At 41.6% G+C, this 22,555-nt stretch overlaps 1 non-coding gene across 1 annotated transcript; it reads right to left on the bottom strand.

Annotated features, from left to right (window-relative positions):
- Nucleotides 1-14,989: 14,989 nt before the first annotated feature.
- Nucleotides 14,990-15,128, bottom strand: LOC129476580 (small nucleolar RNA SNORA8). The gene has a single exon (XR_008655008.1). It is a non-coding gene; the product is annotated as a small nucleolar RNA SNORA8 (small nucleolar RNA).
- Nucleotides 15,129-22,555: the final 7,427 nt, after the last annotated feature.

Genomic DNA, 22,555 nt, shown 5'->3' with positions numbered 1-22,555 from the left:
ATGGAGTGGACTCAACCAAGCCGGTAGGAGTGGAAGGGGGACAGGGTGGGGGGTGGGGGACAGAGGGAAAACAAAGCTAGGTGCTTTTATTGGGAGTCAAAGTGCAGCATACAAGCAAAAGGGAATTTCACTTGTGCCTTTGAAGGTCTTAGTCAGGGGACGGCAAGAAGAGGAGCTTTGTAGCAGGGACCAGCTTTATGACCTTGGTGCAACTGGTCACCTGGGTGGGGTGCTCGCAGCCTGTTTGTGGGAATGTTGAGGCATCAGGAAAATATGAAGTTTTTAAAATTTCCAATACAGTGACCTTCACATCATACCATGTAGATGAGCAGGTCTTGCTCACAGCTACCTTCAGTACTAATCCCCCTGCCAAGGTTCCAGGGACCATCACTTACTTAAGTAAACAAGTAAACGGCATGCATCCTCAGGCAGACATCTTCCTTTCCTGTAGGCTATCTGATTTGGATGAGCTTGATCTGTTTCTTTCTCAGTGGGGAGTGAGGGACTCGCCTGGAGCCAGCATCTTCTTAAATTATTTTTCCACCTTTTTTGCTCATTTCCTGAAGGCCAATAAATTTACCTTTTCTCGGAAGAAGATGTTGTTGCGTTATTGTTTTTCCTTTTGAGAATTGTTAAAAAGCCGCCTTTATTGCTTTGAGGTTCTGCTTGGCAATCTTCATTTTGGTTTTAATTAATCAAACAATTTGTCAAATTCTGAAAGTAAATACAACTGTGATAAACATTTGGAAAAGAAAAGAAGGCCTCTGAATTATCTAACCCCAGCACAACCACTGTTATCATTTGGCAAAAGAGCAGTAGAGGAGGGGCCCAGGATCTGAAGTCAGAGTGAAGCAGTTTGAAGCCCCAGCTCTGCTCTGCGCTTATTAGCTTTAGTAAATCAACCTTTCTCCCCTTCATGTTTTTAATCTGTAAAATGGGGGTCGCATAATATCAGTGTGTGGATTTGAGAAGGTGTAAAATGCTTAGCTCTGAACAGTGCACAGAATAGGCACTCAATAAGTATTCGTTGGATGGGTAGTTTATTTCCTTCCAGTCTACTTTGCTAAGCAAATTCTGACTACTTATATAATAATAATGTGTGCGATTTCCATATTGTGTTTCTTCGCCAAACCCAAGTTTCCATGGTGTTACCTAGTCTTCATTAGTCTTCATGGCCATCCTTTTAATGACTGTTCATCAAGTTGATGAACCATAAATTACTTAATTTCTCCCCTATTTGGGGGCACTTTGGTTGTTTTCGATTTTACGATTAACGTCTGTGTTTGTGTTTATGTGTGTGTGTGTGTGTGTGTGTGTAGTACTTAGAATGTGATTCTTTAATCAAATTAAACATCTTAAAGCCATGTAAACATAACCAGAATAAAACCACTCACTTTGTACCTAAAGGGTTTCCAGGTGGTGGGGGTGAGGGGGATGCTCAAGTCTCCCTCTGCACTATTTGTTCTGAGCCCTGTAGCAGTGCTTTCTGAACCACATGCATAGGCCCAGTAGGTGACCATCAGATAAAGATATGGGGAAAGAGATTATCCCCTTAGTTTACTCTTTGTTTTAAGCTTCCCCATATGAAGATGGGAGATTGGAAGAGTGGGGTCAGGGTATTCATTCACCTGGCTTTCTCCTTATTTCATGGCTGCATTTGGCTGCATCCCTCTCCCCACAGTCACTCACAGCTTCTTCTTTTTTTTTTTTTTTCCCGAGATGGAGATTCACAGCTTCTTTTAAGCACAGACGACCTAGGCCACACTCTTTTGCTTCCTCAGTCTAGGGGTGGTAACAGCTCCCAGCTGATGCTAGATTCACCATCTCTTGCCGGTTACCCTAACCCCGTCCATACCTTTGTAAACGTTTCCTCATTAAACTCGCCTTCTTTACCTGTTTTGAACGTGCCATCTCTTTTCTGCCATAGTTGGCACATAATAAGTGCTCAATAAACCTTAGCCGTTATACTATACTACCTAAATAAAACCTTCTATGGTGATGTCTCCTGCAGGAAGTCTCCATCCAGAGAGCCTTTGCAAAGGTCTGCCTGGAGGCCTGGGGCTAGCCTCCATGTCAGCGAAATAGAACAAAGCATTCTCACTTCAACATCAACAGCTGTGCCAGGGTAAATGTCAGGACTGGTTTCTGCAACAGCCTGGCTCTGTGTTGCCAGTCAGATGATTATTCTAGGCCATTTCTCCTGCCTTTGTCCCCTTGGACAGGGTCCATCACATTGTCACCTGGTTCAGAGGCTTCAATGAGCAGTTTATCGACATGCATTACAAGTGGCTGTGTTTCCTTTTCGGTTTTTATTTCTGTCTTTGGATTAGTGCAGGTCAGCCACTCACTGAAGTCATAGTCTATAAAATAAAGACCTCGGCTGAGGCTCCCTCCTCCCCGCTCATATTCGCCCATGATGAGACTGAATGTGGGAGTGTCACACAGTCAGGCTTTGCCTGTCAGTACCATCAGGCATTATATCAGGGACCTCCCTGGATGGATTTTTATGCTGTGTTGATCAGTCAATGGAGAGGAGTTTTATTTCTGAGAACATTGTTGTATAAAGCCATAATTGAGAGCCTTGGCAGAGATATTACATTGGTTTCCTTTTTCCCCTAAAGATGCCAGAAATCCCAATCTTGTCTCCTCTCCCTTCATTGCTGGTCAGAGAAGATGCCTCTAATTTATCCTGTAAGTTTACAAAGGCTACAAACACTGCTCTGGGAAGATGTGCAGCAATTCTTCTGGGCAATTTTACAGTTGCCTATGAGATGTGTACTTAACACCTACTACACAATGATGCTAGGAGACTATTTATTATTGGTGTGTGTGCTTCAGTGCTTCTCTCTGATGCAGAGCACAGTGACCTTGGAGAATTGGGAAAAGTAGGAAGAAAATAATGGCACAAATTATCTAAGCCACAAACAAGGGGAGGGTATGTAGATTTGACATGAACTTAGCCCACACCACCCTAAACTCTCCATTGAACTGACGAAATCCAACCCTCAGATAAAGTGCTTAGAGAATCTGGCAAGTCCTGCCCTGGAGAAACCACATAGACCTTACTTATTGCTATCCCAACTTATGCAAGCAGTGTAAGGCTCCATATGGCACTGCCACTGCTATGAAATAGGGAGGACCAGCTACAATCCAGACGTGGTCACTGCATTTCCTCTCCATCCTGCTTGCTTTTGGTAAACAGCCAAAAGGTGGGGGAAAACAATAGCAAAACGGATAAGCAGGTGCTATATGGCTCGTGCATAGACACAGCCACATGTCTGCCCAAGCTACTTGCAGAGAGGACAGACATGTCCCAGCAGTGTGAGGAGCAAAACCAAGGCTTCATTGCCATTGCCCCGCCTGCCAGCGAGGGAGTCTGTGTAGGTGGTGTTTTCGGCATTGCTGCAGTATCCTGCCCTCCAGGTCTCTCTGGTCTCATGGCTGTCTAATAGGGCCTCTATTCCCTGCTCTAGAGACAAACCAAGGCCTTACAATTTTGGCCTAACACTTCTCTAGCAATTGCAATGCTTCCTCAGGTCCATTTGAAAAACTGATAATTACATACATGATTCAAATTTGCAGGTGTATGAAAAGTAAAGTCTCCCTTAATTGTTGGGAAGGGAGTACTGTTCAAACAGAATGCATACTGCTTGAAAACATCCAGCTAATCTACACTATCATTAAAATTCTGCTTTAGCCCATCACTGCCTCAGTATTGTGTTTCTAAGCAAGTCCCTTTGTTTGCTGTGTCACTATGTCATCTTTCCACTGTTTACTCTCTTTCTGGAGTGGATGGACTTGGATTTCAGTACATGCTTCACTACTACACAGGTTTAGAACCACAGCAATATTTTTCACCCCTTAAATTTATGTATCTATTTATTTTTGAAACAGGGTCTCTCTGTTGCCCAGGCTGGAATGCAGGGGCGTGATCATAGCTCACTGTAACCTTGAACTCCTGGGCTCAAGAGATCTACCCACCTCAGCCTCCTGAGTAGCATTTATTTTTATTGTGAACTTAAACAACTCTACTGGAAAAAAAAGGACTCAGAATGTCATGCATATTCAATTCTATTTGTGTTGCTCCATGTTCACTTATGATCTTGGCTGATGTACAGACTGGGTTCCTGCAGGGCTGTAATCAATGTGCACACACTGTTTCACTTAACATTGTTGTGCATACACATTCCCATAGATCAACAAAGTCCACATACTTGTCATCTTTAATGGCCATAGTGGAACCGCAGCACTTTAGAAGACATCGCATTTGCATGTTTTCCTGTTTGTGGGTGGCACTTCAAAATGTGCTAGCTGTAAATAGAGCTTTGCTTTACTTTGGCCACAATTCAATAACAAGACACAATATGAATTAAGTCATATTAGAACTAAACCTCACCAAGTTGAATTTAATTAGTATATATTGTTACAGGGTAGTCTATTCTCTCTTGGGTTTGGCCCCTGATGTTTACAGGTTCCAGTTATTATTCACTCAGTTGTGTATAGAAGACATGATTTGAAACAAACCTTAGCTGTTTGGGACTCTGGTCCTAAGTGAGCTTGACTCTCATTCATCTTCACAACTCCCACATTTTACTAGGTTCCTCTGCTTGGATCCTTTACATTTATGCCACAGGGAACTGGATCTGCTTTGCTTTCCTCCAAGAGTTCATGCCTTTCTGATTTCCTAGCTATTGTGGTCTGACAAAGCTTCACTGACCTTAAGCCCTGTTATAAGCTGGCAAGATCCCACAGCAGTTTATTTATTCATGTTGCTGCTGGTTGGTCTAAAAATAGCCCAGGAATATTTGCTATCGGCATTATGGTGCTTTCTACCTTAAGGGAACGATTTTCATTTTCAGAATCTACTTGTTTTATATCCCTTACCAGTTGGGGTTGGTACTGGGTTCATTTTTCTCTCAGTGATATGACCTTCTGCTGAGGATGGACTGATCCCCTGGACATGATCATTTAAGGCTGTTCAAAACCTTTAAACTTATCTGCTTGTTTCAGCCAAATTTAACTTTGGGATGTTACACTTTATATCTGTGACAGATTCTAGTGCAGCAACATCTCTACCATCTTGAAATAGCCACAGGACAGACTTTATCATTTGCCAGGCAGGTCAGGTGGATGAGAGAGGCCACTGATGGGTCTGTTCAAAAGAAACTGCATAGTAGCCAGTGGCTGCACCACATCCATAGTGTCTGAGTGCTTCACTTTAGAGCAGTGGAAGTAGTTGAGTGTGGCAGTTACCTGTGCTGAGAGTAGCTCCAAAGGATGCTCAGCCCCACAGTCATCCCAGGCAGCTTTCTTTATACCTGGCACTCTCAGGGAGCCAGGAGACCTAATGTGGAGGGCTTGGAGTCCTGTCCCAAGATGAAACTCCTGACAGACTGTCAGCAGGACAGGCAGTTTTATCCACAGCTTTCACCAAGTTCTCCAGGCTTATATGTGACAGCCTCTTGTAACAACTGGCTCACACTGACAAGTTCCCTGGCTAGAGTTGGAGATGCATTCTATGGGCGGACTACAGAATTAGCTGAACCAGCCTGAGTGAAAACCAAGCCCATGAACCTGGCCTCCTTTTAAACTATAGTCTAAGCAGCAAAACTTACCAGTTACTGCTTAGAAAGCTATCCCTGCTACTGGGAAAACAATTCATTCACATTTCCTAGTGATAACAGGATGTAATAAACCAGTACAGTGGGTGGTCCAGGAAATTGATATTTGCAAGTCTGAAGAGGCAATAACCAGCATGGTAGTCCTTTGGATATTTAAGAAGCTGTTTCGCATGCATAGGAACCTGGCACTAACAAGATGTAATCCTTTGTCAATTCATGAATTCATTTATTTAATGATTTATTCATTCACTCAGCAAATATTTGTAAAGTACCTCATGTGTGCCAGGCATTGCACTAGGCATTGAGGCTGCAGAGATGAATAAGGCAGCTTAGATTCTGGAGTGCCTCACATGTAAATTAATATTACCACTAGTAATAATTAGAATGTAATTATAATACTAATTATTATCATAGGACTATAGTGTTATACATGCAAAAACCAAGGCACATACATGTAGTAGTGGATCACAGTTGAAGTGACTAATTCAATCTTGGGGGAGATGATGGTCAGGGAGATGTCAGACTTGTTAAAGATTACATAGGAGTTCACCAGGCAAAGAATGGTAAGGATTCATCTGATTATTGAAATCAGATAGTTTTATATTCCAAAGCAAAAAGAGAAGAAAACATCCATATATAAAGAAAATAGTTTCATATTTTTGCCAAACTTCATTTTCATTTCTAGCTATGTTCATGGGCTCAGGTGACAGAGCGAGACTCCTTCTCAAAAAAAAAAAAAAAAAAGAACAAAGTTCTCTGGATAAAAAGTAGGAGAGAGATATAGGGGGATGGGGCACCTACCCTTCAAAGAGGTGGTAAGGAAATGTTACCTTGCTGAGAAATTAAGAGGTTTTCAATTCTAAAAAGATGACTTAAATGAAAACCTCTTAATTTTCACCTTTGTGAAAGTTTTTTTAAGTATGTTTTTAACTCACTTATTACAAGAAAGCTTTTTAAAATATATTTTCTTGTTTATAGTGAAACTATTAATGCTTATTTCATTGCAAGAGTTTCCCAAAAATCTGAGAGTGGATTTTACAACCAGTATCCATAATTTTATTGTTTGCAATGGCTTCTTGTCTCAGAGTAAAAGCCAGATACCTTACTATATTTTACAAGGTTCTCCATGGTCTGACTTCTAGTTACCTCTCTGATCTCATTTCCTGCTACTGCCCCCTTACCACCCATCCCTGTTCTAGCCATACTGAGTGGACTACTTGGAACACTCTTCCCTTATAGCCTCATGACTTGTCCCCTTGCATCAAATGTTTTCATTCAAGTCATCTTTTTAGAATTGTCTTCTGTAACTCAGTTTTTCCCTTTGTTATGACTTATTCCTAATTCCAATGCTCCTTATACTCTCCTTTCGCCTCATGTTTAGAAAAAGCTGAGTGGGAGATTACAGATGGGCTGATAAGAGTACAGGAAGTGCACCACTGAGACACTGTCTCCAAGGAAAGGGCAGAAAGAAACCCACAGTGGAATGACCGGGAGGGAAGTTTGGGGGATCTTGAGAGAGAAAAATCTTGCAGAAGAATCCTTCAAGTTCCTTCTGAACCTTGGAAAATACTCATGATGAGAATGTTAAATCCTATCCTTGACTGTTACTGCTTAAAATTTAGTAACACTAACATGGATTTCAGCATACTTAAAAAAACAAAGAATGTAAAATATAGTTCAAGCGTTTGCATTTGACCCTCCCTAGAAAGCACTGGAGAGTTTACAGAAGTGGCAGCTCTCTTCTGGGTATTTCTCCAAATGGCCACTGAGTGGCAGTCCAGGTAAAATTATCACATAGCACACCCTTGCTGAATACATATTTATTAAGTGGAACTAATATAGTGGTGAGTGTGAAAACATTTTCTGTCCCTGTACTCTTCAGCTCTCTGAGTGCTGCCATGCACCCACTGGAGACAAAGACAGGGTTATTTGTCAGTGGCCTGCCAGTAGCAAAGGCCACACATCTTTCAGAGCCCCTCCGAGAACTGTATGAGGGTATTATAACCAGGTATGTGTGTGTGTATGTATGTGTGGGTCATGAATATTAATCTGCCAATGGTATTCAAATGGCACTCTTTTGAGTTTCAAATAGCACCTATAGTGAGTTTTTCATTTAGCTGCATAATATACTCTTTAAATAGAACTAAATCAATTTAGGAATGTAGCCCTATTCAGCAATTTGGTGGGGTGGTAGTGATAGAGAAGGGAAAAAAATAGTGCTGCCAACATTTAATAATCGAGATGGAAATAGCAGAGTCTGAGAGATGGCATGGAGGGGGCTTACATGGAAGCTATTAAAATGTACCATTACTAACTTCTAGAAGTTAAGTCTACTCCTAGTTGCATTAGCTGGTCTCTGATACCCTTTTAAAATTGCTACATCCTATGCTTTATCTCTAAGTGCCAATCAAATACAAGCATTCCAAAAGTTTCAATCCTTGGCCCTTTTCTCTTCTTCTGTAGTCTTTCTCTTGATGCTGCTGTTTACTCTTTGGGGAAGACTCCCAACAACAGCCCTAGCCCATTTGCCATAAGAGATCTCAATTGGATGTCCCACAAACATCCCAACCAATATAAAACCTGTTGTGGGTTGAGTTGTGCTGCCCCAAAATTCATATGTTGAAGTCCTAACCCCTCATACCTTAGAATGTGGCTGGATTTGGAGATAGAGTCATTGTAGAGGTGGTTAAAATAAAATGAGTTCACATGGATGGGCCCTAATTGAATATGACTGATGTCCTTATATGAAGAGGAGATGAGGACACAGACACACACACACAGAGGGAAGACCATGTGAAGACACAGGGAGAAGACAGCCAACTACAAGCCAAGGAAAGAGGTCTCAGAAGAAACCAAACCCACTGAAAACCTTGATCTCAGACTGAGCCTCCAGAACTGCAAGAAAGTAAATTTCTGTTATATAAGCCACACAGTCTGTGGTACTTTGTTATGACAACCCTAACAAACTAACACAAGCCCCAGACTCAACTCAATTTTCCCATTTCTTAGTTGATGACATTTCTATTTGTATTTCACCTAGGCAGTGTCATCTCAGTGCTCTGCCTCTTCTTCCTCCAATTCTCTTGCTACCCCCAAATAATGGAACCACAAGTTCTATCGATTCAGTCACTGAAATGTCTCCTGAATCTATCTTCCCCATTCAGTCCTCATTTCCACTGTCTTAATTCAACTCACCTCATTTTCCATCTTAACTGTGCAAAAGCTTCTTAAAGTATATTTTGGCCTCTTCATCCCTCCCATCCTCCACCTATCATTTACTCTACCAGGGGGCATATTAGATGGGAGAAACAATAGCAGGATTGTATACTCATAGCAGGATAATCCAGTGGAGAGGGAAAATATCAAGTCACAAGAGAAGTGGTAAAAATTCTGCCCTACTGACATGGTGTATGTGAGATGGGAAGGGATCCAGTACACAAGTGTGTTATGTGTTAGCACACAAGAGTGGTCACGAATAGGAACACAGCTCACTTATAGTGTAACCCCCTGATGAGCTCTTCTTACTCACTGCAAAAAACAGACCATGGCATTGTAGTAAAGAAAAAGTCTAATAGATACAAGGCTGGCCACACCATGTGTCAGATGAAGTTAGTACTCAAATCAATCCCATCCAAGGCTCATAGGTAGGGGTTTTTCAAAGGCAGTTTGGGAAAAGGGGTGGGAGTTGCAATGCAATGGGTTCTTGCTGCTGATTGGTTGGGGTGGAGATGAAATAATAGGGGGTCAAAGTTGCCTTTTTGAGCTGAATCGTTCCTAGGTGGGGCCAACAGGAGCGGTTTGGCAGGTCCAGTTGGAGCCATGGGGGTCAGACAGGCCAAAAACCTGAAAAGATATCTCAAAAGGCCATCTACAATACTGATATTATTTGCAGCAACAGCTGGCAATCATTTAGGTCCACACCTTAGCAGAATCAGGCTCCTCTCCTCCCCATAGTCTGATGGCCTTTCCTTAGCTTTACGAAGGTGGTTGAGTTTTGGGGAGGGGCTACTATCATTTAAACTATAACCTGAATGTCTCTCAAAGTTAGTTTGATCAAAATCCTCAGGAATAATTCAGGGAAAGGCAAGATGGGGGTGGGGGAGTTGTGTTAAATCAGATCTCTTTCACTGCCATAATTTTCTCACTTATAATTTTTGCAAAGGCAGTTTCAATAGGAACAGAAGAGAAGATAGGAAATATAGTTAAGCTGTAGATAGTGTTGTAGATTTGGTGGTGGTAGCATGTTGAAGTTCTCTTCTGTCTGCTGTCATTTTCTTGATGGAAGAGAAAGAAAGGTTATCAATTATCAGAGAATGAAAATGGTAAGGATGAGTAGTAAGTTTGAGAACAGAGAAGATATGTGATATGGTTTGGCTGTGTCCCCACCCAAATCTCATCTTGAATTGTAGCTCCCACAGTTCCTATGTGTTTTGGGAGGGACCCAGTGGAAGGTAATTGAATCATGGGGGTGGGTCTTTCCCATGCTGTTCTCTTGATAGTGAATAAGTGTCATGAGTTCTGATGGTTTTATAAAGGGGAGTTTCCCTGCATAAGCACTTTTCTCTTGTCTGCTGCCATATGAGACATGCCTTTCACCTTCTGCCATGATTGTGAGGCCTCCCCAGCCACGTGGAACTGTGAGTCCATTAAACCTCTTTCTTTTGTAAATTGTGCAGTCTCGGGTATGTCTTTATCAGCAGTGTGAAAATGGACTAATAGAGTATGAAATCATGATCTTGGAGTGTGGGAAAGTAACTGGCCTGGGGAAAGACAGCATGATGCTAGGAAGCACCCTGGGTCCACTGGAGGTTTGTGGTCTGGAAGGTAAAGTGGGAGCAGTCAGCAGAATTTGATGCTTTTCTCCAGTTCAATGGGTTGCACAGGTGCAGATCCAGTGCTGATGGAGAGGAGGATTTAACCAAGCTGGGGCTTTGTCAGGTGAGAATAACAAAGGAAGATAGAGATAAGAGAATAGAGTGTGTAAGCAAGGGAATGCTATAAGATAAACCATATAATTTAATGACAGAAGGGAAGTGAAGATTTGAGGGGCTGAAAATCAGTGAAAAGATGGTAAGATCCCTACACTTTAGGGCCCTGTGAAGTTGAGGGGTTGTTGGAGTTGAGATTCTAAGGCAAGTGAGCTGGAGAGTTAGGAGATGGTGCCCAGAGTGGGAGGTTTGAAACTGAGTTTCTGGTGGGTGTGTTGGTAATGAGATTCTGGGGTGAGAGACCGAAGCAGCATGGAGGACAAGATAATTGGTAGGGAGGGGTTCAAGGAATTGAGAGGTCAGGGTATAGGAAGGATCATCTATATGTGTATATTAAATCCACTAAGAATGGGCCAGGTGTGGTGGCCTGTAATCCCAACACTTTGGGAGGCCAAGGCGGGAGGATTATTTGAGCTCAGGAGTTTGAGACCAGTCTGGGCAACATAGCAAAACCCTGTATCTACAAAATTTTTTTTTTAAACAATTAGTCAGGTGTGGTGGTGCATGCTTGTAGTCCCAGCTACTTGGGAGGCTGAGGCAAGAGGATTGCCTGAGCCTGGGAGGTCAAGGCTGCAGTGAGCCAAGATCGTGCCACCGCACTCTACCCTGGGTGACCAAGTGAGACCCTGTCTTAAAATAAATAAATAAATAAATAAATAAATAAATAAATAAATAAAACCAAAAAACTCCACTAAGAATGATGACAGGTATACAGTTTTAGAGAGATAGTGAGCTCAGAGCTAAAATTGACACTGGAAATAGGTAGTTTGGGAACTTTGTAAAAGATAGGACCTATCCAATACCCACTAAAGCTGTCTACAGTTTTTAACAATGTGGCTTTCAATATCAGTCACACTACCCTATCCTTACCACCTCTTGACTAAAGCCAAGATCTGTTGGCTTTACTGCTCTGATACATACAGCTTTAGCTAAGATGTCTCTAATTTCTAAAGCAAGTACCTCACTAAAACAGTTTTTCCTTCTAAATTCTCATAAAATGTCAATTCAGCTTTTTGAAAACATTTAAGTATTTTCAAATATAATGTGTCTTTGGCATTCACAGACAACATTTAAGATCTCTCCCTTTAGGAGAAATCCAGGATGTCCACATCATGTAGTGATTTGCAGTTTTGCTGAGGCACAAATTTGAACTTCATTTCCTACCAAGCTGATGTACAGAGTGTGACACCTGTTGACCTACACTCCTTGAGCCTAGCCAATCATTCAGTGTCTACAGCTTAAAGCCGGAACTCCTATGAAGACAAAATAATTTTGCCTCCCACCCCAGTGTAAAAAAATGCCAACTGAAAAGAAAGCCAACTGCTAGTGCTGGCAAAGAAAGTGAGCAGAAATGAAGGGAGTCTAGGAAGGTGATGATTCTTTTACACAAAACACAGCTTTTATGAGGAAAATCACATACTACACTGATATTTGAGAATTTCAAGGGATTCTGTAGAGTCACTTAGAAGAAAGACAAGTCTGTATTTTTTTCAAACATTTTTGCTCCAGATAGGAAAACCATTTCCTTACATACATACCCTCCCCACCCCCAGCATCCCCAGCGAAATGTACTTTTTGCAAATAAAGTACAATAATAAACATTTGCTTCATGTCAAAAAAATAAAAACCACAAATAGTTTGCTCTTCTCTACACCCTGTAACAGTAGGTTTCCCTCTTATGGAGATTAGGATAAAACTAGCAATTTTTGTGTCTTGTGAAGCTTGTTAAAATAGGATTCTACCTGTACAGGGAAAAAAATCTCACAAAAGCCAAAGAAAGATTTAGATCAGATGGACAAGGACTTTAATTATCAGCTATGCACATTTTCAGCCTTTTGTGAAACCCCCAGGCTGCCTACCCGAAGTAACTACTCTATTATTGAAGTGAGTTAGAGAGGTCCACTTCAGTGACAAATTATAATTGGAAGTGTCACTTATCCTAAACTTCTATCCTAAAAGACAAGATCCTGGGCACAAATCCAAGAACCCCACATATTTAGAATATTTTTCAAATGTTCAAACAAGGAAGCATGCTTTGGTGTAAGTGTAATGTTCAGGGTTCTCTTGAGACAGTATTTTTAAAACGAGGGCAAATAATAGATACTTAACTTTATTTCAATAATATCTTTGTGGAAATCTCTAGCATCCCTTCCAGCCCTAAAATCCTGTGATCCTATGTCTGATAAAACAATTTTAAAGGGCTCACCCAAGGGACAACTACAGATGAGATACTTTGGGGGCATTTTTAATGATCAATTGATCTGCATTGTAAGAAAGTTAAGACCATACTTGAACTATTTTGGTATCCACCACAGACTTTATCAGGAATTTTTGTTTGTTTGTTTTGTTTGTTTGTTTGTTTGTTTGTTTTTGCTTTAAGTTCCGGGGTACATGTGCAGAACGTGCAGTTTTGTTACATAGGTATACACGTGCCGTGATGGTTTGCTGCACCCATCAACCCATCACCTACATTAGGTATTTCTCCTAATGTTATCACTCCCTTAGCCCCTCACCCGCCAACAGGCCCCAGTGTGTGATGTTCCCTTCCCGATGTCCATGTGTTCTCATTGTTCAACTCCCACTTATGAGTGAGAACATGCAGTGTTTGATTTTCTGTTCTAGTGATAGTTTGCTGAGAATGATGGTTTCCAGCTTCATCCATGTCCCTACAAAGGACATGAACTCATCATTTTTTATGGCTGCATAGTATTCCATGGTGTATATGTGCCACATTTTCTTAATCCAGTCTATCCTTGTTGGACATTTGGGTTGGTTCCAAGCCTTTGCTATTGTGAATAGTGCCACAATAAACATACATGTGTAGGTGTCTTTATAGCAGCATTTTTAATAGTCAAGAAAGAAAAAAAAGAAAAAAATTGGGAACTGGCCTTTTCCAATTTGAAATCTTTCTACAAAGCTATAGTAATCAAAACAGTATGATACTGGAATAGAAACAGACGTATAGACCAATGAAATAGAATAGAGGTCCAGAAATAAACCTTCACATATATGGTTAAATTATTTTCAGCAGTATGGTGCTGTATTAGTCTGTTCTCATGCTGCTAATAAAGACATACCTGAGATTGAGTAATTCATAAAAGAAAGAAGTTTAATGGACTCACAGTTCCACATGGCTGGGGAGGCCTTATAATCATGGCAGAAGGCAAATGAGGAGCAAAGTCACATCTTACATGGCAGCAGGCAAGAGAGCTTGTGCAGGGGAACTCCCCTGTATAAAACCATCGGATCTCGTGAGACTTATTCACTACCACAAGAACAGTACGGGGAAACACCTCCGTGATTCAATTATCTCCACTTGGCCCTGCCCTTGACACATGGGGAATGTTACAATTCAGGGTGAGATTTGGGTGGGGACACAGCCAAACCATATCAGGTGCCAAGACCATTCAATGGAGAAAGACAGTTCTTTCAACAAATGGCACTGGGAAAATGGAATATCCACATGCAAAAGAAAGAAATTGGACCCATACCTTATACCATATACAAAAATTAACTCAAAATGGGTCAAAGACCTAAATATAAGAACTATGATTAGTGCTTCTCTGTAAATGCATTCAGCACCCCCAAGGGAGTTGACTTTTTCTCTGGAAAGGCTTAAGCAGAAGCTGCAAGACCAGGTAACTTGGTAAGAATGCAGTGTAGGCCAGTGGCTAACAAATGCCAAATCAGACAGCTGAAAATCTGGTTGTATCAGCATCACCTGGGGAGCTTTTTAAAAAATCTAGATATGCAGCCTACAAGAGAATCTGACTCAAGAAATTTGGAGTGGAACTCAAGGGTGTGCATTTCAAAGCTCCTTGGGCGATTCTGAGGCAAAGTCAGGTTGGGGAAGTTCCAGGTAGGGGATTCAAGCATCAGATTTGGACTAGAGGCCTACAACTCAATGTGTGGTCCATAGATAAACAGCATTGGTATCACCTGGAAGCCTTTTTTGTTTTGTTTTGTTTTTAAATCAATACATTTTTATTCAAGGAATTTTATGTTGTGATCCCTTCTACTGTCCATCAAGGTCACTTTGGATCCTCTAAAGAGCTGGAGTCAAAATTTGTCTTCAAAAGATTTATTAGTATCTTCAAGTTAGCCCTTTTTAATAGAACCGATGCTTAATCCAGTTGTCCTGTCAGCCCATAATTCTTTTATTTTGGTTTCTTTCATCTCTTTTTAATATGAATATACTGATGAAGACATCAAAATTCACCAAGAATCTTTGGGATCTAATTTCTTCAACCAATTTACTTTAGGATCATTTTCAGAGTAGGGGGATCTGCTTCATTCTCAATTTGACACCTTAGAAAAAGAAAAGCATTGCTTACTCTTTTAGAATATATCAAACTGAAGAGTATGATAAACCTATACAAATGCTGTATCAATAGAAATACCAGGTTTAACAAGCACAAAGCCAAGAAAACCAATGAAGCCAGATACTGGGTTTCTATGGCACTGACCTTTGAACACCCTAGCAGGAGTAAACTGCTGAGTGCAGATACCACGCAGTGCATCCTGGAAGCTTTTAAGGAACAAAGTCTCTAAGGCCTCACCCTAGACCTCCTGAATCAGAACTTGCATTTTATTTATATATTTATTTTTTTTGGAGGCAGGGTCTCACTCTTTCATCCAGACTGGAGTGTAGAGGTGCAATCATGGCTCACTGCAGCCTCGACCTCCTGGGCTCAAGGGATCCACCTGCCTCAGCCTCCTGAGTAGCAGGGACTACAGGTGCATGTATCACCATGCCCAGCTAAATTTTAAGTTTTTGTAGAGACAGGGTTCCACCATGCTGCCTAAGTTGGGTCTCAAACTCCTGGGCTCAAGCAATTCTCCCAGTGTGGCCTCTCAAAGTGCTGGGACTGCAGGCGTGAGCCATTATGCCTGGCCAGAACCTGTATTTTAAAAAAATTCCCAAATATTTCTATGCACATTAAAGTTTGAGAAGCAGTGCGTGACATGATCTTTGCAGTCTTCTAATCCTGAGAAACTAGGGTGCCATGACCTTTTGTTTCTGTATTTTGTTACTGAATGATTATTAAATACAAACTGTGTTACTGGAGAAATATTTCCTATGGCTATGGCTCAACTTTCAAATACAGTTATCCAGTGAAGGTTGTTCAGGGAAGGAGGAGAACCCTGCTCACTGTAAGGAGTGCTAATCTTGCTCTGACTGGCCATTTAAAGACCCAGAATTCTTCAGCCAGGTGTGGTGGCTCACGCCTGTAATCCCAGCAATTTGGGAGACTGAGGTGGGAGGATGCTTGAGCCCAGGAGTTTGAGACCAGCCTGGGCAACATGGCAAGACCCCCATCTCTAAAATGAAATAAACGAATACATTTTAAAGACCCAGAATTCTATTGTAAGAACGGGGCCAACCACAACCGCCTACAACAGTGGTTCTCAAACTTAAGCCTGCATCTGAATCGCCTGGAGGGCTTACCGAAATAGATTGCTGGGCCCCAACCACAGTTTCCAAATTAATAGATCTTGGATAGGGCCCCACAATTTGTATTTCTAACAACTTTCTAAGTAATGCTGGTGTGCTAGTCTGGGAATGACACTTTTGGAACCATTTGCCCAGGTTAAATGGCTTCAGTCCATAGGAGAACTTCTTTAGATTAGCAACCTCCCTTAGGCTGGAAGTGGCCTGGCTGCAATTTAACTTGCTTGCTTGGAAGTGTGCTGAGGTTTACAACATGGTATGCAGTCTGGCTACATATTCACTTGGAGCCAGGTCAACCAGCCTGCCAGTGGCTGTGACGCATGGATGTAAAGTGCTTGATGTGTCAGCCTGGGATTTGCTGAATCCTGCTCAATGAACGGGATCTGTGTTGGCTTTATGGCTTTCCCAGATCAATTGTGGTATCGAGATGATGAGGCCACCCCTGCACAGGCTTTTATAGCTTTTATGTATAGAATGTTTCGAAAGGGAGTTATTAAATTGAATTCACTTATAATCACAGGTGAGCTTACCCTTTATTGCATATCACCCTGCTGAAAGCCAATCACAAGTGTCCCTGATCTTTTTTACTATGTGGTTTCAGAGTCCCTAGCCTTCCCTTTCTATAGTAGTCTGAATTCTAAGATAAAATTTGTCTTTTGATGGAAAGCTGTCTTTCTGCAACTCTCCTTTAAGAAACAAGCCAACTTTGGGAGCATTTCTCTGCCATGTGATTTTAAAGTTTTACAATTTCCTTGAGCATGTCTCCTTCCCCAATGTCTTCCTGAGGCGAGCCTTTCATCTGAGCTCTTTTCTGCCTTTCTCTACTAGAAGCCTGTGGTGAGGCCACTCTGCTTCTGTTGATTCTAAGCAAGCCCTTCAAGGTGAAACTAGGCAAATAACATGGCCAGTTGCTCTTTGAAAGGGCCAGGTTTATAAATGATTGGTGCATCCTGGCTTTAAACAAATTTGACCATGGAATAATTCTAAAAGCAGAGATTTTTTACGTTTGGAGCAGGGCAAGTACCTTGTTCTCATTAAAGGGTAGACCAGTTAACTTTTGCTGCGTAAGAAACTACCCCAAAATAAGTGACTTAAAACAATGTAGTTCAGAATTTCCTGGGTTGGCAATTTGGGCAGGGATCATTTAGTGGTTTACTTGGTCTTGGCTGGGTTTTCTCTGACAACTGTGGCCAGCTGTTGGATCAGCTGTGGGCTAGCTGGTCTAAGATGACTTGCCTCAGCTGAAATGGCACATCTCCATTCTGGGGTCTCTCATGCTCCAGTGGGCCAAACCTGGCTTCTTCACATGATAACTGTGCAGGGTTTCAAGGGAAAAAAAGTGTGTAGGGCGTGTTGAGGCCTATGCTCCAAATTGGCACACTGTCACTTCTGCCATGTTCTATTGGCCAGAGCAAGGTACAAATCCAGCCCAGATTCAAGGGGTGTAAAAATAGTTTCCACCTCTTGGTGGGAGAAGCTGAAAAGTTACATTGCAAAGGGACTGGATAGAGCAAGAAAAGACAGATTGTTGCCATTTTGCAATAGACTGCAAAGAGCTACCTCAGAGCCCTTGAACATGCCGGTCTCTCTTCCTAGAACCTGTTTTTCTCCACTTTTCCTATGGCTGGTACTTCTCATCTTTCAGATCTCAGCTTACATATCATGTTTTCTGAGAGGACTTCCTACCAGCATGTCCTGCTATTCTCGATCTAAATCCGTTTTTCTTCTTTCATATGCTTCTCTCATTTTGTAATTGTTTCATTTATGAGATTATTGGTTTCTCTTGATTACACTCCTAGAACAAAAATTCCATAAAGTCATGGAATAGCTTTGTTTTGTTTTGTTTTTAAGAGACAGTGTCAGAACTTCTGGACTCAGGTAGTCTTCCTGTCTCAGCCTCCCAAAGTGCTGGGATTACATGCATGAGCCACTGTGCCCAACCAAGTTTGTCATTTTTATTTAATTATTATATCAATAGTACTTAGCATAATGCCTGACACATAGTAGGCCCTCAATAAATATATATCCAAAGAGTGAATTGAATGAAAGATGGAGGTAATATAATCTATTTGATTAAGGAAAAGATTGAACATTTCAGAAGAGGATAGAAGAGTTGATCTGGCCATGTGATAAGGAGGACATAGAAAATAATCCAAGGAGATCAATAAAAAGGTTTGGGGAGCTCTCACTACCTGCACGATATCTTTAAAAGGCCACTGGTAAAATGTTCCCTCTCCCAGATGGCCTGAATACATGGGATTAAAGCACGTTGAGGCTTAGAAAGGAACTTGAAACCCAAGATAACTTATTTCCAACCAAAAATTAAGGTACATAGTTTTCCAAGGGATCATTTCTTCTGGTTCATGATTATGTTAAAATAAGAGTACCAGATATATAGTAGAAATAGCAAGTTTTAAAACATTTTTTGAGATAAGGTCTTGCTCTGTCAGCCAGGCTAGAGTGCAGTGGCACAATCATGGCTTACAGTAGCCTCAGCCTCCCAGGCTCAAGTGATCCTCTCACCTCAGCTACCCAAGTAGCCAGGACTATAGGTGCATGCCATCACACCCAGTAATTTTTGTATTTTTTGTAGAGGTGGTGTTTCACCATGTTGCCCAGGCTGTTCTTGAACTCCTGGGCTCAAACAATCCACCCATCTTGGTTTCCCAAAGTGTTGAGATTACAGGTGTGAGCCACCATGCCCAGCCAGCAATTTTCTATGTTTCACAAATCAATATCACCAGAGGAATAAACTGATGAGAAATCAAGACTTTTGGAGGGTGGGAGGGAAGGAGGATATATAGTTACCATGGTTCAAGGCCACCTAGAGCTGGAAATTTCAGCATCAGAGTGTCAATCCTTTAAGTCTTGAGGCTTTTAGCATTTAACCAACTGCTAATCTACAATTTTCCTGAGAATCAGCCCTGTTTCTAGCCCTACTTTGCTGGACTGTAACTCCAGGGAAATGGTTCTTACCTAGGCTGACTGACTTTGCTCCCCAGGTGATTTTGACAATGTCTGCACATAGTTTTGGTGATCATAATTGGGAGAGTGTTACCAGTGTATAGTGAGTAGAGGCCAGAGTTTGCACCATTACACTCTAGCCTGGGGAACAGAGCAAGACCCTGTCTATGAGACCCCTCCCTAGTACCTGGGACCACAGACACATGCAACCATGCCTGGCTAATTTATTTCTTTTTCTTTTATTTTACATATATTATTTGAAACAGGGTCTTACTCTGTCACCCAGGCTAGAGTGCAGTGGCATGATCATGGCTCACTGCAGCCTCAATCTTCTAGGTTCAAGCGATCTTTCCACCTCAGCCTCCTGAGCTGCTGGCACTACAGGCATGTGCCACCACACATGGCTGATTAATTTTTATTTTTAGTAAAGACAAGGTCTCACTATGTTGCCCAGCCTGGTCTCAAGCAATCCTCCTGCCTTGGCATCCCAATCTTTTTATTTTTTGCAGAGACAGGGTCTTCCTATTTTGCCCAGGCTGGTCTTAAAGTCCTGGTCTCAAGTGATCCTCCAGCCTTGGTCTCCCAAAGTGCTGGGACTACGGGCGTGAGCCACTGCACCCAGCCTATCACTATTTGACCCATCTGCCAGTTCCCAGGAAAGCTCCATTCTCGGAATTTGTCTTTATTTAATCTGGCTTAGAGGTTACTCTGTGCGAACAGTCTTATCCCAAGGTCATTTGTGGGGGAAAAAAAGGGTGATGATGGCTTAGTATCATAGTCATTGGAGGTGGTGTTACCAGTTGGGGTTAACAAGAGGCTGACCAAGAAAGTTAAAAGGAAAAACTGGGGAATGAGATGCCCAAAAGGGTCTTTGAAAAGCTCCAGTATATTCTTGGGACATAGAAATCCACTGACATATGCAAGACTTGTGCACATGCCAAAGAAAGTCCTATAAAGGCCCTAATCTCTCATCTCTCATCTCTGGCTGATCTTGAGGCTATGCACATGCAAGAGATGAAGGCTAAAGCAGAACTGCAAACTGCCTGGCAGAATGTTGAAGCTATACCGCAATCCACACGAGGAAACCTTCAACAAAGGGACAGGTAGGGTGGCTCATGCCTGTAATCCCAGTACTTTCAGAGGCTGAGGCAGGAAGATTGTTTGAGGCCATGAGTTCAAGACCAGTCTAGGCAACATAATGAGACTTGTCTCCCTCAAAAAAGTAAAAAAAAAAAAAAAAGCTGGGCATAGTGGTGCTTGTGCCTCTAGTCCCACCTACTTGGGAAGCTGAGGCAGGAGGATTGCTTGAGCCCAAGAGTTTGAGGCTGCTGTGAGCTATGATCCTGCCACTACACTCCAGCTTGGGTGACAGAGCAAGACCCTGTCTCAAAAAAAAAAAAAAAAAAAAAAAAGACAACCATGAAATGAAACCTTCAGCAAAGACTGAGAGACTTAGTGGTTGAAGGTATTAAAGGAGATCTCTGTCCAATTATTAGCTGACCACTAGGTTAAGCAAGCAGAGACTTTGGTGGCCACACACAATAAAAATTACAGACAGGATGGGCATGGTGGCTCATGCCTGTAATCCCAGCACTTTTGGAGGCCAAGGTGGGAGAATTGCTTGAGCCCAGGAGTTAAGACCAGCCTGGGCAACATGGGAAACCCCATATCTTCAAAGAAATATAAAAATTAGCTGGGTGTGGTGGCATGTGCCTCTGATCCCAGCTACTTGGGAGGTTGAGGTAGAAGGTTTGCTTGAGCCTGGGAGGTCAAGGCGATAATGGACCATGATTGCACCACTACACTCCAGCTTGGATAATAGAGTGAGACCCTGTTTCAAAAATTTAAAAAATTATAGACATAACATAATTAATTGTGAAAGGTTATTAAATAAACAAACAGCGGCAGCAACAAGAACAACAAAGAGAAACAACAAACCCTGGGGAAGAATCTGATTTCCAGAGTTGCCATATTATTTTAAACATTGAGTTTTCAACAAAATTATAGGGCACACAGAGAAACAGGAAAGTACAGCCTTTATACATGAAGGAAGAAGTAATACGTGAATTCAGCAAATTTCCAGGAAACAAGGTTGGCTGCTATTAAAAGAATGAGCAAAGTATCTGAATAGACTTGTATCCAAGGAAGAGATATAAATGGCCAATAAACACATAAGACTCTCAACTTCATTAGTCATTAGGGAAAAACAAATCAAAAGCACAACGAGATACTACTTCAAACCCAGTAGGATAGCTAAAATCAGAAGCAGACTAGAAAAGTGCTGATAAGGATATGGAGAAAGTAGAACCTTCATAGCTTCTGCTGGAATTGTAAAATGGTGCAACCACTTTGGAAAACAGCGTGGTAACTCCTCACAAAGTTAAACATATAGCTACAAAATGATCTAGCAGTTCCACTCCTTGGTATATACACCAGCAAATTGAAAACATATGTCTACACAACTTGTACACAAACGTTTTACAGCAGCATTATTCCTAATAGCTAAAAAATAGAAGGAACCTAAATCTCCATCAACTGATGAATGGATAATGAATATGTGGTGCAGTTGACCCTTGAACCTTGAACGACATGGGTTTGAACTGCATGGGTCCACTTATACGTGATTTTTTTTTCAATAAAATTTACACTGAATGTGCCTGCCTCTCTTGTTACCTCTTCTACCTCCTCCATTTCTGCCTCTGCCACCCTGAGACAGCAAAACCAACTCTTCCTCTTCCTCCTCCTCTTCAGCCTACTCAATGTGAAGACAATGAGGATGAAGGCCTTATGATGATCCATTTCCATTTAGTGAATAGTAAATGTCTTTTCTCTTACTTATGATTTTCTTAATAACATTTTCTTTTCTCTAGCTTACACATCACATACAAAATCTGTGACAATCAATTGTTTATGTTATTGGTAAGGCTTCTGGTCAACAGTAGGCTATTAACAGTTAAGTTTAGGGGAGTCAAAAATTATATTTCTTTCTTTTCTTTTCTTTTCTTTTCTTTTCTTTCTTTCTTTCTTTCTTTCTTTTTTTTGGCAAGGTCTCACTCTGTTGTCCAGGCTAGAGTGCAGTGATGCAATCAAGGCTCACTGCAGTGTTGAACTCCTTGGCTCAAGCAATCCTCCCACCTCACAGCCTCCCAAATAGCTGGGGAGTACAGACATGCACCTCCATGCCTGGCTGATTTTTGTATCTTTAGTAAAGATGGAGTTTCACCATGTTGGCCTAGGCTGGTCTCAAATTCCAGGGCTCAAGCAATCCTCCTGCCTGAGCCTCTCAAAGTGCTGGGATTACAGGCATGAGCCATCATGCCCAGCCTATACTTGAATTTTTTACTGCACAGGAGGTCAGTTCCCCTAGCCCCCACATTGTTAAAGGGTCAACTGTATATGTACACAATGGATTATTATTTGACCATAAAAAGAAATGAAGTACAAATACATGCTACAATATGGATGAACACTGAAAATATCAATGCTAAGTGAAAGAAGCAAGTCAGTGAAGACCACATATTATATGACTC

Source organism: Symphalangus syndactylus, chromosome X (assembly GCF_028878055.3).
Source record: "Symphalangus syndactylus isolate Jambi chromosome X, NHGRI_mSymSyn1-v2.1_pri, whole genome shotgun sequence".
Taxonomy (NCBI): domain Eukaryota; kingdom Metazoa; phylum Chordata; class Mammalia; order Primates; family Hylobatidae; genus Symphalangus; species Symphalangus syndactylus.
Note: the sequence above shows the minus strand (reverse complement) of the source record. Positions and strands in the feature narration are given on the sequence as shown.